At 40.1% G+C, this 5,786-nt stretch overlaps 1 pseudogene; it reads left to right on the top strand.

Moving 5' to 3' along the window:
* The first annotated feature begins 1,004 nt into the window (after nucleotides 1-1,004).
* LOC101583350 lies at nucleotides 1,005-2,803 on the top strand (annotated as a pseudogene).
* The last annotated feature ends 2,983 nt before the right edge of the window (nucleotides 2,804-5,786 follow it).

The following is a 5,786-nucleotide window of genomic DNA, read 5'->3' as shown; positions in this document are numbered from 1 at the left end:
AATAAATAAGATGCGTAAACATGGTTTCTCATATATGAGAAACCCAAAGGATAAATAAAAAGCTATTAAAAGATTAAAAAACAAAAAAGATGGGGGGCAGGGGAAAAATATAGTCAGGCAGGAACGGAGAGTAATGGGACAGAAAAAGAATTAAGATGTGTTATGCACATGTACAAACTCCTCATGATGAATATAATCATTATGTACCGCAAACATGCTAATTTAAAAATAATAAAAATGCAAACAGAAAATAGCCACCCTTTTCAGCCTACCTGGTGTGTACAGAATATTTTGGAAGGAAAGGGATAGATCCTATGGCTTTCTGTCCCTTTTTTCTCCATTCTCACTTACTGGCTTTACTGGTTTAATATTGCCATAGTAACCAACAGTTATAGGCCACAGATTTTGATCTATTTAGATCCCTAGTCTTGGGTCTTGGGAGCTGAAGAATCTCTCACATCTCCTCCTCGTGCTCTGGGAGTTGGCAGAGAATCTTTTCCTTGGTATCACCCATTCATTCTTTTCCATGGGAAGTTTCCTGTGTTGATGGAGACTCTCACACTGGCTCCTCATGGCCTCCTCCACCCCTAATAGCCACTCTTCTGACAGGGAGGACCATGTTTCTCATAGGGCAACTTCCCTTTGAAAGGCCACCCTCCACTCAAGGACATGGTCCCTCCCAAAGAAGACTTCAATGTGTGTTCTTCAAACAACCTCATCCCTCCCACCCAAGGGCTGGGGGCACTGGAAATATAGAGAGGTACAACTCGACAAAATCCAGCTCAGGATGACCTACAGCAGATTCACAAACGAGGCATCAATGGGGCTGATGATGGTGCCACTGAAGAATCCAGAGCTCATGGAGATCTAAGTGGAGTCAAGGGGCTGCCCAACAGGTGCCCCAAAGACAAAACAGAACCAACTGAGGGCAAACCGGATGGCTGAGTGAAACTGCTTGAGACACTTCCAGGTCTGCACAAGGATGATGCAAAACAGCCAAAAGAATGGCAATGGAAAGCAAAAGGATGACAAAGAAAACACAAAAAAATGAGAGAAATAACAAAGATGATGACTTAGACCTACTGACTGATAGAAGACCTCAGGCTGTGCAGCAGCTCACCCCCCACCACATTCAGCTCAGGTTGGTCATCAAGAACACGTATGTGTCCAGACTGGCCCACTGCAAAGTGCTAGAAAATGAAGTTGTCCACTTCCCAACAATTTCCATGATGCTTAAGGACAAGAACTTGCTGAGACTGGAAGCCAGGCAACTGGCAGAGGAAAAGTAGGCATTACAGAGCTCTACTCAACCTCACCAGCATAACCCAAGGAGGATCACATTCTTTCTCACACAAAGACCAGCACCTGAAGACTCTACAAAGAAGACAGGACCCTGAGCAGTACACCAAGAGCCACCATCAGCAGGCACCAAAGAGAAGATGATTTATACAACAACAGGATCCAACCTCAAAACCCATGAAATAATTAGGATAAGCTTATATCCTGAATTTTAAAATACTTGCTAGCTCCTCTTGTACAATCCCTTCATTTTATTGTTTTCAACAAATATTCTTGTTTAAAAACAAAAACAAAAAAGCCTCAAACAAACAAAGAAACAGTATGGAATGAAAAGTACTCCCTTGCCTCTGGGAATAGGAAAGATATTTTAGGGGAAGTAACATCTAGGTTGAAACACACCAGAAACAGGAAGGTAGCCAGGCAAACACGGTGGTAGTACTAAGGGTGCAAAGAAGATGTGGTTGAGACAGATCTCCCTGGTCAGAAGAACACACATGCTTGGGTGCAGAGGCAAAGAACACGTGTGTTTAAAGGGTTGAGATGGTTAGTTTTTCTATAGCACAGGAGGAGAAGCAATAAAAAGAATGAGGTTAAAAGAATGCACTTACGAAGTGATAGTGACCGTGAGAGCTAAGGCCAGGAATTTGAATATTTTTCTGAGGATAATGGGAAACCACTGAAGGTATGAAAAAGATAGTGGAGACACAAGCAGACGTCCAGTTTAGAAGTTGCATGGGTGGAAAAGGTATTATTTCATACATAGTATCATAAATTCAAGCACAGCCTGGCCAGTTTACTGACTTAGCAAGACTCTGTCTCAAAATTTAAAAATAGAGCCAGGGATATAACTCAACGGCACAATAACTGCCTTGCAAGTGCTCAGTTTGATTCTTGATTTAAAAAAATAGAACTAGAGGCTGCAGCGCATGCTCCGGGTGCGCTGGGCTGCAGGACGTCCGCCCGGTTCGAGGAGCGCCGTGGGGTGGTTCCATGCGGGACTCCGTGGGGCCAGTGGTACCAGCCCCTGGAGGAGGTGTTCACTGAAGTTCAGGTGCCGCCAGGCACCCGTGCACAGGACGTCCAGTGTGGCCTACAGAGCCGGCCGGTGGCGCTGGCCATGGGGGTCCGCGAGATCCTGAAGGGCAAACTCTTTGATTCTACCATAGCTTATGAGGAAACATAGACTTTGGAGGATAGAAAAATGGTCCACATTGTTCTTACTAAGACATAGAGAGGCAGCAGGCTGCTGGGCTGGACTTCTCTTGCAGAATCTGAATGTGCTGCTGATCCACGGGTGCAGGACAAAGGCAGCGAAAGCTTGCTTTGGAAAGGTTCCAGGTTTGGGAAGGAAAATCCTGGTTTTGACTTCAGTGGAGCAGAAATCTCGGGAAACCACACCAAAGGTGGACCAGATTTCTCAAACTTGAAAAATAATTGCTATTTTTTAATGCATTCTGTGGATCATAATAAATGTTATCAATGTAATCTAAGGAACAGATTATGAGACAGAAGCGTGGATACCTACAGCTAACAAATTGTAAAATATATTTAAAAATATGCTTCTAAAATTGTATTTAAATATGTTTTACATAAGAAACATGCTATAAGAGCTATTTTATAGATATATATATAACTTTTTGGACTTTTTTTGCTCAGCATGAAATTTTATATGCTGCGTTTTACTAATTTCATATTTAATTGTATTTTTACTATGAAAAATATTAATACATATGTAACATAGAATGAAAGTACGCCATCGGAAAAATTTTCTTTGCTAAATGTGATGCACGAATGACATTCAATCAACTCTTCTAAATAGAAACTGTGTACTTCTGTAAGTATATTAGTTCACACAAGGAAGTTATACTGCTGGAAAAAAAATTTAAGAAAGAAAAAATAGTATTTTGGGGAACTTAATTATCAGAGTTAATGAAAATTTATTCATGTATTCCATAGGGTAAATAAATGAATAAATAAATAAATACAATGGAGTACTACTCTGTTTGAAAGAGAGACAAACTTGAGTCATGTATAGGAAAACAGATGCATCTTAGGACCATATATTAAGCGAAATAAAGCAGACACACAAGCTTACATACCATACGAGAAACCCAAACTAGAAATAGAAAGCAAAATAAAAATATATAATAGGAAATAGGGAGCTAGAGCTTTCACAAAGGGAAAGGGGAAGGCACAATGGAGGATTGCTGGAAGAAGAGCTATGTATATACACGTACCAACTCCCTGTGAGGAGCACGATCATTGTATGTTATGAACATGCGCTTAGAAAATATAAACATCAAAGAAAAAAATTTCAACAAATCTACAGCCTTCCAGAAGTCTTTTTTTTTTCTTTCTAGTGCAGGGAATGGTATCCAGGAATTTTTATCAGCCTATCAATTCTTGCTTTTACAGATTGCATCTTTGTTGTTGCATATAAAAGGTCATTGCCAAACCTGTGATCTTGTACATTTTCTTATTATCTTCTAGAACTGTGAGCTACATCCTGAACCCTTTTTATTTTATAAATTTCTATCCTCTTGCTCCCTAATGCTTTACCCCCACTGCTTCATTTGTGTTTTCATAATGTGGGCTTTTCCAGAATATCATAAAGTTGGAATCATACAGCATGTGGCCTTTGCAGACGGCTCCTATCACTCAATAGTTTGCATGTAAGTTTCCTCCATGTCATGTCCTAGTTCATTCCTCCAGTGTTGAATAATGACCCATTGAGTGGATGTACCACAGTTTATTTAGCCATTCTTCTACTGAAGGGTGCTTTGGTCGTTTTCAAGTTTGGGCAATTCTAAATATAGCTGCAATGCACATCTGGGTGCAGGCTTTTGTATGGAGGGAAATATTCAGCACACTTGAGTAAATACCAAGAAATTTACTTGATTGCTGGATTAGTATGGCAAAGAGTATGTTTAATTGTACAAATTAAACTTCCAAACTTCCAAAGTGGCTCTGCTAAGTGACATCTGCACCTTGGTGACTGGCAGTACCAGTTGCTCCCCATCCTCACCAACACTCAGATTTTGACCACTGTCATAGGTGCGTGTGGTACCTCATTGTTGTGGCTTTAGTGGACATTTCCCTGGTGACCTCTGATGTGGGGCATCTTTCTTATGTTTATTTTCCATCTGTCAATCTTCTTTGGTGAGGCATCTGTTAAGGTCTTTGACCTATTTTTAATTGAATGGCTTCTTTTCTCATTGTTGCATTTTAAGAGTTCTTTGGATATTTAGGATAACTGCACTTTGCTAGGTATGTTTTCTGCAAACGTTTCCTCCGAGTCAGTGGCTTTCCTTTTGGTTCTTTTGATATTGTGTTTTGTGCAGCAGAAATTTTTATCAGCCTATCAATTCTTGCTTTTACAGATTGCATCTTTGTTGTTGCATATAAAAGGTCATTGCCAAACCTGTGATCTTGTACATTTTCTTATTATCTTCTAGAACTGTGATAGTTTTGCATTTTAAAGTTCACTCTTGTGATCCATTTTGAGTTGATTTTTATGAAGGGCATAGGTCTATGTCTAGACTCACTTTTTTGCATGTGGATGTCCAGTTGTTGAAAAGACTGTCTTTTCTCCACTGCATTGCCTTTGCTCTTTTATCAAAGATCAGTTGACTGTGCTTACATAGGTCCGGACTCGCTCTTCTGCTCCACTGATCTTTTTTTTTTCTTCTACCAATAATGCTTTGTCTGATTTATTATAGCTTTTCAGCAAGTTTTGAAATAGAGTAACATCAGTTGTCCAACTTTGTTCTTTTTGTCCAATATTATATTGTCTATCCTGGGTCTTTTGCCTCTCAATATAAACCTTACTTAGGATCAATGTACTGATAAAAAATAATTTAGTAGGTCTTCTGAGACTCTTTTCTTCCTTTGGTTTTCCAAAAACATCTAGTGCCAGATGAATGACCCCATTAATGACCTCACCCCTCAGCCAAGAGCCTTCTCCAGAGCACAAGACCAATAGCATAGAATCTCCTACTAAATGTAATATTTCAAAAAAAAAAAAAAAAAAAAGAGTTGCCTGCAGGTAACAGCACAGAATTCATTCTAGCACTTCCCAATTTCAGAAATCAAATCTCCTAAAAAAAAATATGTTATCTGAGGAAATCAAGCCCATTGGTGGACAATAATCTAAGGCCAATATGAGCGATACATGGGAATAATGCAGCTCCTGAAGGCTGGGGGTAACGATTGGTCAGAGGATATGAGGAAGAGGCAGGGAAGGTCACTTGAGAGGTTGGAGTTGAGTAAATGTGGGACAGAAACTGACTATGAAAATCTGGATCACTAAGAGACTGCCAAGTGAGTGCGCTCCAATTCTCCCCTCTCCACTATTTCCTCCTTTCTAAATTATCTCAATAGCAGTGGCAACAGCAGCAGATGGCTGGGGGCCCAGTCAGAAAAAAATTAGGCTATTGTGGATCAACAGTAAAAGGAAAAGGCCAGCAAGAACTCAGCAGACTAAGTAC

This window comes from Octodon degus, unplaced genomic scaffold (genome assembly GCF_000260255.1).
Source record: "Octodon degus isolate 3935 unplaced genomic scaffold, OctDeg1.0 scaffold00024, whole genome shotgun sequence".
Classification (NCBI taxonomy): Eukaryota; Metazoa; Chordata; class Mammalia; order Rodentia; family Octodontidae; genus Octodon; species Octodon degus.
This window is presented reverse-complemented; position numbering and strand designations above follow the sequence as displayed.